Source organism: Lolium rigidum, chromosome 5 (genome assembly GCF_022539505.1).
Source record: "Lolium rigidum isolate FL_2022 chromosome 5, APGP_CSIRO_Lrig_0.1, whole genome shotgun sequence".
NCBI classification, from domain to species: domain Eukaryota; kingdom Viridiplantae; phylum Streptophyta; class Magnoliopsida; order Poales; family Poaceae; genus Lolium; species Lolium rigidum.
Window position 1 is genome coordinate 20,037,780 of NC_061512.1, and position 11,962 is coordinate 20,049,741.

Consider the following 11,962-nt stretch of genomic DNA (forward strand, 5'->3'; position numbering starts at 1 on the left):
GACTTGGTCCCTATGTCGCGTGAATTCGCGGAGTACTTTCCGGCTGTACGGGCACGTATACGCAAGCTCAAGTGCTTCTAAGCTGTTCCGGCGAGATGGCAATCCGGCGAGACGCGCAAAACTAGCAGATACACACACGCACGTAGTAGCTAAGCTGATCGATCCTTGATTGATTTGCAGCTAGCACCTAGCTCCAGACGCGCACGTACACAAGAAACGATGGATCGTCACAGGCACATATCGTGCTTTTGCTTTCTTTGTATTTCTTACTTTGGCTCACGGTAGATTACATGGGAGTTTACAAGAGATTATATAGTAGCTGATTAGCTAACCTAATAGAACTAGGAATCCTAAATCTACTCCAACTCGTGTTCCGTATACCACTTGTATACGACACAGAAGCTGCACTCGACGCCGTTCAGCGTATTATGTGTTTAATCAAACCCTAACCCTCCGCCCCCAACCCTAACCCTCCCGCACCCCGCCCTCCGCCGCCGCCGCCGCCGGTAGCGCCGCCGGGGGCAAAGTCCCTCGGGGCGTGGCGGGGGCCCTTCCTCGTCGCCGCGTGGAGATCGGCGGCCGGATCCCCACCTCCTCGATGCTTGGCGTAGCAAACGTGCGTGGGATGGGCGACGGCGGCGGCGGCCCTCCACCCGTCGGCTGTCCCCTGGCGGACCGGTCGGCGCGGGTGGGATGGGCGGCGCTGCGGTCTCCCTCTTCTCGTCGGCTTCCCGCAGCACTCCGGCAGGGGTTGGTGGTGGGCGGCGGCCAGACCCTCGGTCTGCGCCATGCCATCGACCCCCGCCTCTCGTTGGTGCGTGGAGGCGATCTCGGGCATCTTCCGCGACACGAGGGCGCCCGGGGCAGCAGCCTTGGGTTTGACGGAGGAGGTGGCCTCTTCTTCGCCGGAGAGGGTCGGCCTGCGGTTGGTGGTGGTGGATTTTTTATCTATCATCGCCATCCGGTGGTGAGATGGAGGTGCATGGAAGCCGGCGATGGTGTCGCCGGTGGAGGGTTGGGTTGGCCAGCCCGGGATGGTCGCCGACGTGGGGGTCCGGCCTGAATAAAGGCAGCGGTCCTAGGGCCTCTCTTGCGTGAAGAGGAGGACCTATCGGAGGCCTGGACTCGTGATCTGGCCGGAGGGTTGAGTTTCGGCAGGCTCCGCCGGCGAATGTAACAGTGCTTTGCCTGGAGTTTGCTGGATCGGAGGTATTCGGTCGTGCGCACCCATGCGTTTATTCCGACCGTTTGGTTCTGGAGGGAGCGGCACGAAGCTCTTTTTCTGTGTTGACATCAAGTGACTATGGATCCATGATGAAAGTCGGAAGAAGAGAATTTCATGAAGGCCGGAGGGGAGGACTAGCTAAGGGAGGTTCAAGTCTCCGCGCTGTTGAGGGGCTTGCTTGGTGTCCGGGCTTCACGACAGCGGTATGAAAGTGGGGGCGACAATACATGTGAAGCGCAGAGTCCTACCTTTCAGGGTGAAAACCTAAGGTCTGGCCTTAACTGGTTGTGCCTGGCAGTGACCTTGGTGGAGGCATTGTTTTGAGAGTGGGGACTATCTTCAGGGTGAAAACCTAAGATTTTTGATCGGGCGATAACGGTGTTGGAGCACTGTTCCCTTCTTGGAGGCTTCGTTTTTTGGAGAGTCTGCAATTCAGGTGTTGTCATGGTGGTGGATGTATTGCTGTTGTTAGGTCCGTGATACTGTAGCGGGACTTTTGTTTCTTAGTTTTGTTTTCCTTTTTTTGGCTGTGTGCATCCGTAGTGCGCCATTAGGGTGGTGCGTTGTTGCAGAGGCTGGGTGTAATTGGTTTCTCTCGATATTAATATATTCCCTTTATCGAAAAATGTGTTTATTCCTAACAATCACCTCCCTAAGCACGATGTGTGCTTCATTTCAACTAGGGTCCCAAATACGTCACTTACTATGCGTAGGTGCTACCCTCGGTATTGCTTTCACCGTTTCAACCATCATCGTCGACTTTTCTTTCGTCGTTCCTTGTACTGCCCATGTCACCGGCTTTACTTTCGTCGGCTTCTCCATGGCTTGACGCCGACCGTTCTCCTTGGCCGCGTGTTCGGTCTTCACCTCTTCCTTAGTTCGTAAACACCGAGCTTTTCCTCCTACACGTTCATTTGTGTGAAGGAACTTCATTGGATATAAATCCAAGACACTACAAAAAGATTTTGCAGTTCATCGTCGTCTTCTTTCCTGTACTGTTGGAGGAGACGTACGAGTTAATTCTTCTGTCGCTTGTGCGACCTCTGATGAAGCCACCCTAGCTGCTGGCGTTGCCAATCCTTTTGATACTGGCAATTTTTCAACTGGGTTGTGTTGTGGTTGATTTCCTCCTAGTGTAGAACCTAGGCTGCACCACCCTGATTTGCTTCCAGGTACTCTTTTGTCACGGCATATACCATAGGATGGCTAAAGAGAGGTGGTTCCTAGATGGTCTCACGGCGGTATCCGGATGCGGGTATGGGGACGAGTGACACGGTCGACGTACCCAGGATCGAGGCCCTCCTGTGGAGGTAACACCTCTACTCCTGATAGGAATGTGTATGGTGATCACACAGTACAATGGTTCTCCTAGAGCTGTATCCGGCTTGCCCTGGGAGGCTAAGGTAGACGAAGGTCTCTCTCTCTCTCAGGGCAGCGCTAAGACTAGAGTGAAGTGAGAATGATCCATCCCCCTCACACGAGGGGGTCGTGCAGCTTATATAGGCGCTGGCACTTTACATAGAAGTCCCTATGATCTACTGGCCGGCTTGGCCGGCTCCGGCTTCCGCTCCTTCCCGAGGCGTTGACGTCAGGAGCCGTTGAGGCCTCATGGCCTGTCCCATCCGACTGCCTGAGTCAGCGGTATGGAGAGGAAGTGTCCCTGTCGCCATCATGCCCTGTAGTCGGTACGGACCGACGTACGCCATGATGGCCTGTCCGGCGCGTGGCACTATTGCTCCACAGTGCCCCTTACTTTACGGGAGATGAGGTCAGCGTGGACCTCTGAACCCGGACCACCTACCCAGTTCCTTCTCATGCAAGACTCGCCAGCCTCGAGTCGGTCTAGAGTGTAAACCCCAGTCGGATATGGCTTGTACAAGCCGGCCCAGCCACAGCGTAGACGGTCGTTGCCAGGCCGACTAGGACTTAGAGCCAGCCGGCTCCCGAGGCAGCCGGCCACGGCTCCAGCCGGCTCCTCCTCAGCCGGCCTTTGCCGCGAGCCGGCCAGCCTCAAGCCGGCTGCTCCGCGTCCATTGCCCTACCCGGGGTCTTCCCCCCGACATTAGCCCCCGAAGCTGGCAAGGTCCTGCGTTAAGAGGGACCTAGGCAGGTTTCCCTGGCTTTAGTTATCTCCTGAATATGTTTGACGGCACTCGGAGGGGCCGACTGAGAATTTTCATTCAGCCGGCTGCGCCCTCATCCGGCTCGCTTCATCCAGCTGCTTCTAGCCGGACGCTATTTTCGCTTCTGCAGCTCTTTCTTTTTTACAAGTGTTGGCGATGTCCCCGCCTTGCTAGGAGAGTTTGGGGCCGGATTGAATAAAATGTCCGGCTCCAGCTTGGGTGCGCCGGAGTCTCCGCCGCCTCGGGCTCAGCGCCCGACTTGACTGCTCTGACGGTTGGCTCCTGCTGCCGCTTCGTCTAGTCACATCAATGTCGCCCCCGGATCCCGTGCGGCCGTGGGCGACGTGGTGTGGCTGTTTCCGGTAACCGCTGCGGTCGTGGGAGAAGTTAAGGCGTAGTAAATCCAGGGACGTGCCCCACGTTCGCCACTTGGAGGCCAACCGCCCGTGGCAGGAGGCTATAAATGCCGCGGGGGAGGCATCGAGGCGGCCACTTGCCCCTTTCTTCTTCCTCGCGCTCCTGCTTCTCCTCTTGCTTCCGCTCGAGCTCTTCGTCGTCCTGGTGGGTTTTCCCCGTCGTTTCCCTGGCGAACTCCGGCGAGCAGCCGCGCCCGCGCTCCTCCGCCGATCCGCAGCCGCCGCACCGTCAATCCGGCGCCACGGGGCCGCGCGTGTCCACGGTACGCTCTCCGCCGCCGCCGTCGCCGCCGTCTCGTGGTTCTTCTTCTCCTTTTCCTCTTTCGTGGTCTTCCTCCTCTTCCTCCTCATCGATAGCCCGTCCAAGTGGTTCTTGGGAGGGTTCTTACACGAGGGAAGATGACATCGAACGTGTCAACACCCGGATTTTTAAGTCCGAATGCCTATTATGTCATACATCGCAATCCCAGGATTATTGTTGTTGCGAGGCATAATAGTTAAGTATCATAGTCATCATTCATTACAAACCATATTGTCTTACAATTGGAATCACATCATCCATATTACACGAATAGTTGATCTATTGATCAACGAACCAACACAAGTTCATAGCGGAAGCGTAAGATACAAGGACTCTTTAGTCCACAGGCCAACGCTTGACGTCGAAAGACTCCTAGTTGTCGTAGGCGTCCTGCTGGTCATCTCCTTGTTCATCTTCATACTCTGGCCATTTGAATAGCCAGGGACAAAGCCGTGAGTACTTCAAGTACTCGCAAACTAATACAAGTGTAAGTGCTAGACATTTCTAGTAAGGTTTGCTAAGCTCTAGTTTATTTGCATAAAGCTAATTTTAGTTCACAATACTTTGAGAAAAACTCATTCATGTGCTAACTAACTCAAGTGGGAACATTAGTGTCATTCCCACCATGCAAGTGGTGATTTCAATTCAATTCACCACTTCACTAATCATTTCACCATCATTTTCAAAGATTTGACATTGGACAACTGTATGGCCTTTCCAACCGTCTGTAACCGTGGACACGGCTATTCGAATAGATTTACACTCTGCAGAGGTTGCACACTTGTGCCACAACATTTGATTTCATCCGTCGGGATTACCCCGAATCATCGTAACTCTGAGCACCTCTCCCCATGAGCTTGGCCTCCCAGTGAAGACCAACTGTCAGCCTAGGAACTGCACAGGGCTTGGCCGTACAATTCACCTCAATTCACATCATTTCTCAACAACGGAGGCAGCCTCGGCATAACCCCTATGATGTGTGTTCAGAGGGAACTCATACTAAGATGCGTAAATTTCCAGTTAAGCCCTACCCATAATCAGGTATTGTGGGGGTACTCAATATTGGAAAGGTATCGCATTCAAACCAATATCAGTTTTATCAAAAATCACCATCTTCTCTTGGTCACATTCACCTTCAAAAATCATTCAATGGAATGACTCATCATTCCAAGGTTTCAAATTTCATTTCAAAGTCACATGTTCCCATCTAGAGTAGTCAAGTTTTAATTCCTTAGCACTAGCTCTAAATCATGAGGGGTGCTATCTTGCTTTGCTATATTGAGACTAACTTTTACTACTCTAGTAACCTTCTTTCACTTTGACCAAAGTTAACTATAAAAGTAACTCTTTGAATAAACAAGTAAAAACTTGCAAGGTAGAAACTTGGGATAGGCTTATGGTAAGAAAGGAAAGCTATGGTGCCTTGCCCCAAAGGGGCTTTGCACTTTGCAAGAATATTAGCTTGCCTTGGTAGTTCTCAAAGCCTTCCTCTTCCTCCTCTTGGTATCAACCTTCTTCTTCCGGGTATTCTCCGGTGCTAGCGTCTAAATTTAAATACGAGTATAATCACTCAACTAATTCAATGGCTATTCCATACATCACATATAATCACACAAACTATTCTAAGCACACAATTAATCTAATTAGGGTGCATTGGTTTAGTTGCTTGAGGAGAAATAATTTCCTCTCATTTAATATGTAAATGATAGTTTCCATAGGGTTCTGGAGAAATAATTTCCTCTCATTGAAATCTTCTTAAGATTTAATTTCTCAAACAATCATACCTGAACTTATATTGACCTAAGTCAAACATTCATTATCATCATTTGAGAAAATGATTTAAATGAGGTAGACCACCTCATACTATTTAGTAATGCTACAATATGATTTAAATCTCCAAGTAATTCATCTAAGAGAGTTTGGCCAGGGGTCCAAACATCACATGAATTCATTTGAGACAAGATTTAAATGAAGTATAATACTCCATATTATTTGCATAATAGTGTTGGACAATATTACTTAGATAAACTAGCCATATTGTCCATTAATTAAACTAGGGCATGATCATGCAAGGTGACCACACCATTTTCTTGCATAAACAATTAGTGTAAGTCAAATGTGAGCTATGGGAGTTGGAATTAACTTAATATCTATTTTGGTTGATTTTTAACAATTATTTGAATAGGGAAAAGTCCCTGCCTTCTTCTTTTTATCAGATTAATTCTACAACTAATTTTGAGACGGGACCAGTGGCATATTGTAGAACTTTTTAGTAGCTTTCCAACAATATAAGATTTGTTAAATTTGGCCAAGCCAAACATATTTTTATTGAATTTCAAAGTTAGAGCCAGTATTGAATTCAAAAGGATTTGGGAAAATCGATTTTTAAATTACTGGGCTGCGCGGGAAACTAACTGGGCCGGATTCATTTAAACAGTCAAAGCCAGCCCACCACGCATCCACGCACGTGTGGGCTGCCTGACGGGTGGGCTCCACCCGTCAGCCTCTCTTTAAAACCCGAAACGGTACGAGTGACGTGGCGCGTTGGATTAGAAGAGGATCCAACGGCTCACCGTCGTCGTCTTCTCCGACGAGAGAGGGTTACGGGCACGGCGGCGCTAGGGGGTTGGAGCGCTCACCGAGGCTCCAGCAAGGTTTGGCAGTGTGTGTGAGGTAGATGTGGACGACGGCGAAGCAGCTGGTAGCAGTGGCGGAGCTCGAGGTGGCCTGGATCGACGGCGATTGCTCCAGGACTTCCGCGGCTCCGATCTTCCGATTGGCCTTGCTCCGGCGACGATCGAGGTGGCTAAGGGGTTGAGGAGAGGCAGTGGAGGATGGGGAACGAGATGGTGTGCTCAGTGGCTTCCAGGGAACGCTCTATTTATAGAGGCGAGCAGGTGCTGCGGGTCCGTGGCGAAGTCGACACGCTCGCGGCGGTTCCGGCGAGGTGTTGGGCAAGGCAACGGTGCGGCTGCGTTCTCCTCGTCTAGGCGAAGCTGTAGGTAGCAACGGCACGGTCGGGCGGCGTCTGTAGGCGACGCATTGCTTCCGTGTCGTCTGGCGGTGCTCACGGGATCGTGTCGTCGTCTCCGGCGGCGGCGGTCCAGGGTCTTGGTTCAGCGCATTTCTGGCAGCGTCGTGGTGTCACGCAGGTGCTCGATGTGCTCGCAGGGGGTCCAAGGCGTGCTTGAGGCGGTGGCATGGCGCGTGGCCAGTGACGTCCGCGGCATGTCCACGCGCGACGCGAGCGGCATGCTGGCAGGATCTGGGCGCGCGAAAATCCGGCGATGGTCGTTGCTCCCTCGACCATGGCTAGTGCAGGCGATGCTAGGGTGGTGTGGTGGCGAGTTTTGGCACGGTGGCTAGGGCAGGAGAGGAAGGGGAGAGGGGGTGGTGCGGCAAGGTGGCGACATGGCCGGCATGGCCATGCCCTAGCTTGCCATCCTCTCTCCTTAGGGTTGCTATGCATCATTAAGGGTGAGAGGGAACCAGGGGACCAAGTAGAGGGGTTTAGGGCAGGTTAGGCTAGTGTAGATCACTATTTGAAATAGTGTCAAATAGTTCCATAGTTGGAAATTTACAATTTTGTCCAAATTTGATTCAATTCAAATGGTTGAACAATTTGAAAAAATGTGTGTTGGGTTGAGTTAGAAATGACCAGAGGAGTTGAGGTGTGGTGGTGGAAAAGTTTGATTCAAAGATTTGCAAAAAAGGGCTAAGTGGAGATTGTTCCACTTGACAAAATGTTGCAACTTTGGATGAGCATAGCATTTGATCTAAAAAGAATTTGGCATGGTGCTCTTTACAAAAAGTGTTCACCTTGATGTTGTCTTGGATGAGGTGCAAAGAGTTAGCAAAGCTTAGTTTGAAAAATTTGAAATACAGAGGCTCAAAGTAGTGATCAGATTGTCAATGGCAGTTTTGACCATAATCACATGTGATCACCAATTGAGTTTGAAAATTCATTTGATTTGTGTTTCTTTGGTTCCAAAAGTTGTAATAAGTGTTTAGTATCATATTACAACTAATGGTGAAGACCAAAATGGTCTAGGTCAAAGATTTTGAAAAATGGCATAAACCATATGTGAGGGTTTTGTGATTTTCTAACTTTTATTCTTTTATTTTTTTCTTTGCTTCACTTAGGCATGTGTGAGGTTTATTTGGTGTTAGATTGAGTTGGGTGAAAGGTTCAAACCATTTTGAGGCAATGGAAGTGGCTAGGTCAAGATTTGATAATTTGGCTAAGTGCCACATATGCCTCTATGCATATGTTTGATTTTATTTTGTTTCTTACTTGAATTGGTTGGTAAGTGCTTTGTTGAGTGTGTTGAGGTATATCAATTCATCTACTCAAGGTAGACAAAGCAAAGTTCATCATTTTCAAAAGTAGCCATAGGCTTGCATATGCCTTTTTCTTAAATAAGATCTTTTCTTTTTATTTTGGTTTTTCAAAGATTGATGACAAGAGGGATGAGGTTGAGGGTTTAGTAAGTTTTGCAATGGTTCACCACCATTGAGCAAAGTAAGAAAGGTAGAGTTCAAAATTTACACATTAGGGCTACATGCCCACATATGTTCTTTCTTCTATTTTGGGTTTCTCAAAATAGATCCAAAGTATTTTTGAGAAGGTTAGGGTTTAGGGTTTTTCTTATTTGATTTCTTTCTCTTTTATTTTATTTGGTTTGTGATCTTCACTTGATCACTTTAGGGTTTTAGGGTTTATCACATAAGCATAATAACACTCATCATGGCAAAAACACAAGTAATAGGTATGAGCACTAAGCCTAGCACTTTATTTAAGAAAAGTTTTTGTTGGTTCTCATTTTTGGAAAAAGGAAATTCATTTTCTCTTTGTTTTGAAATTTGGGGTGTTACAAACCCTTCCCCCTTAAACAAATCTCGTCCCGAGATTTTAAGAAAAGTTAGGTTCCTAAGAGAGATTGGGCGATATGATTTAATAGGAAGACATACTTGGCATGTTCTGAGGTGCTTCTTGGGCTTCTGTGGCAGTCATGTTGTAGTAGCGGCCGTTGTTGTTGTGGTTCTTTCTTGCTGCAAAGCGGCGTTGGTTCTGAGCAGGTGCAGCGGGGTTTGCGGCAATCTTGGCGAGTCTCTTGGGGCACTCATTGGAGTAATGCCCAACCACTCCACACTCATAACAAGTGATGGTGGCCTTGTCCTTGGTGGCGACGGGGATGACATTGCTTCCAGTCCTAGGGTTGTTGTTGTTGTTGTTGTTGTTGTTGTGATTGTTGTTGTTGCCTCCGGGCTTCGGGGGTCCTCTGTGGTTGTTGGTGCAGTTTGGGCGGTAATTCTGAGCAGGGGGCTTGTTGTATTTTGGGGCATATCCTCCAGAGGAGTTGTTGCGGTACTTCTGGGTATTGTTAGACCCATGCTGGTTCATCATCCGGCGCTTGCGGTTCTCGTTGGCTTGGTGAAGCTTGCCCTCCATCTGGATGGCGGAGTCGACAAGGGCTTCAAGATCGGCGAAGGGGATGTTGACGAGGACAGTCTGCATCTCATCATGCAGTCCGTTCAGGAATCTTTCCTTTCGCTTCTCGTTGGTGTCGGTTTCGTCCGGGGCGTACCTTGACAGAGTAAGGAATCTGTCGCGGTATTCTACCACGGACATTCTGCCTTGCTTGAGTTCGCGGAACTCGTCTCTCATCATCTTGATCAGTCCTTGGGGCACATGGTACTTGCTAAACTTCAGCTTGAAGTCTTCCCATGTCATCATATGTCCCGCATTCATTGCGCGGGCGCTTGTCCACCAGGCTCATGCAGGTCCTGACAGGTAGTGGGTGGCGAAATGCACCTTCTCTGCGGCGTCTACTCCCGCAACTTCCAGGTTGTTCTCCATTGTCTGGAGCCAGTCATCGGCATCGAGGGGCTCTTCGGTCTTGCTGAAAATAGGTGGGTTGGTGTTCTGAAAGTTCTTCAGCTTTGACCCAGGGTGGTCGTGGTTTCCATGGCCGTTGTTGTTCTGGGCAATCTGCTGCAGTGCAGCTATGTTGGCTTGGCGTTCAGCTCTCTCAGCTTCGCGGTCTGCCATCATCATCTCTAGCATCTGCATCATGGCGTCTTGGTTGGCGTTGCGGGTTGGTGGGGCCATCTGATCATTGAGGTAGATGCTAAGATAAGAGGGAACTTTCTATGGTTTGTTTGGGGTTTTTAAAGTTCAAAAGTTCAAAACTTGAAAACTTGAGTAGTGTTGAGGGGGTAAAAACCAGCAACACTTTTTCATTCATACCAAACATCACACATTACAAATCTAACACACCGTTGGTTTGAAGAACCATTCATTCGCTCTACGATACAAGGGGACCCTGATACAACTCACACCTACTTAAGTGCTGGGGTGATACTACTCTTCAGGGTGGATTCTTCGTCTTCACGGGTGATGTGCTTGGCGAGAGGCGAGTGCGTTGTCCAAATCCCTGCGGGTTTTGTACAGCCTGAAGTCCTGGTGTGCTACATAGTGGCTCATCTCCGTGTGTGGTGGCATGGTCATCGGTCTTCCCATGGAGTCATGTCTTGGGTAGTAGATGAAGCGAGTGTTCTTGATCTTGTTCTCATTTTGTCCACACAGACGGGAAATTGCTTCTTGCATAGCTCTGACTAGTCCTTCCTTCCAAGTGTTTCCCGTTACAGAAAACCAGATGGTTTCCCATACCGGGGCTCCAAGCTTTCTTCGTAGGTCAGTAGAAACTTCCCACGAGGGGGTTCTCCGGAGTGGTTGTTGAGGGGTATTCCGAAGAACTCGGGATACGGGTGTCCTAGATATTCCACTAGTTGCTTCAAATCCTTTTCGAACCTTAGGTCGCCTCCGGGACCAAGCTGATAGAACTCCCATTGGTACTCCATCGGTGAGAAATTTGGGTAAGTAAGTTAAAGAAGTAGTCAAGTGTGCAAAATTTTATGTAGGCTTGCAAAGAAAGTAGAGTATAGATTTCTCATTTTTGAAAAAGATCTCAAGGATAAGAGTAAGAACAAGTTTTCACAAATATTCACTTCATTGGTTTTTGAAACTAAGTCTTTCAGACGTCCATTCTAACTAGGGTCTCCTAAGGTCAAACAATGGCTCTGATACCAACTAGTCAACACCCGGATTTTTAAGTCCGAATGCCTATTATGTCATACATCGCAATCCCAGGATTATTGTTGTTGCGAGGCATAATAGTTAAGTATCATAGTCATCATTCATTACAAACCATATTGTCTTACAATTGGAATCACATCATCCATATTACACGAATAGTTGATCTATTGATCAACGAACCAACACAAGTTCATAGCGGAAGCGTAAGATACAAGGACTCTTTAGTCCACAGGCCAACGCTTGACGTCGGAAGACTCCTAGTTGTCGTAGGCGTCCTGCTGGTCATCTCCTTGTTCATCTTCATACTCTGGCCATTTGAATAGCCAGGGACAAAGCCGTGAGTACTTCAAGTACTCGCAAACTAATACAAGTGTAAGTGCTAGACATTTCTAGTAAGGTTTGCTAAGCTCTAGTTTATTTGCATAAAGCTAATTTTAGTTCACAAGACTTTGAGAAAAACTCATTCATGTGCTAACTAAGTCAAGTGGGAACATTAGTGTCATTCCCACCATGCAAGTGGTGATTTCAATTCAATTCACCACTTCACAAATCATTTCACCATCATTTTCAAAGATTTGACATTGGACAACTGTATGGCCTTTCCAACCGTCCGTAACCGTGGACACGGCTATTCGAATAGATTTACACTCTGCAGAGGTTGCACACTTGTGCCACAACATTTGATTTCATCCGTCGGGATTACCCCGAATCATCGTAACTCAGTACGCGGATCATCAACCATAACCTTTCACTTACAAATCCTAGTATGAGAACCTCTCCCCATGAGCTTGGCCTCCC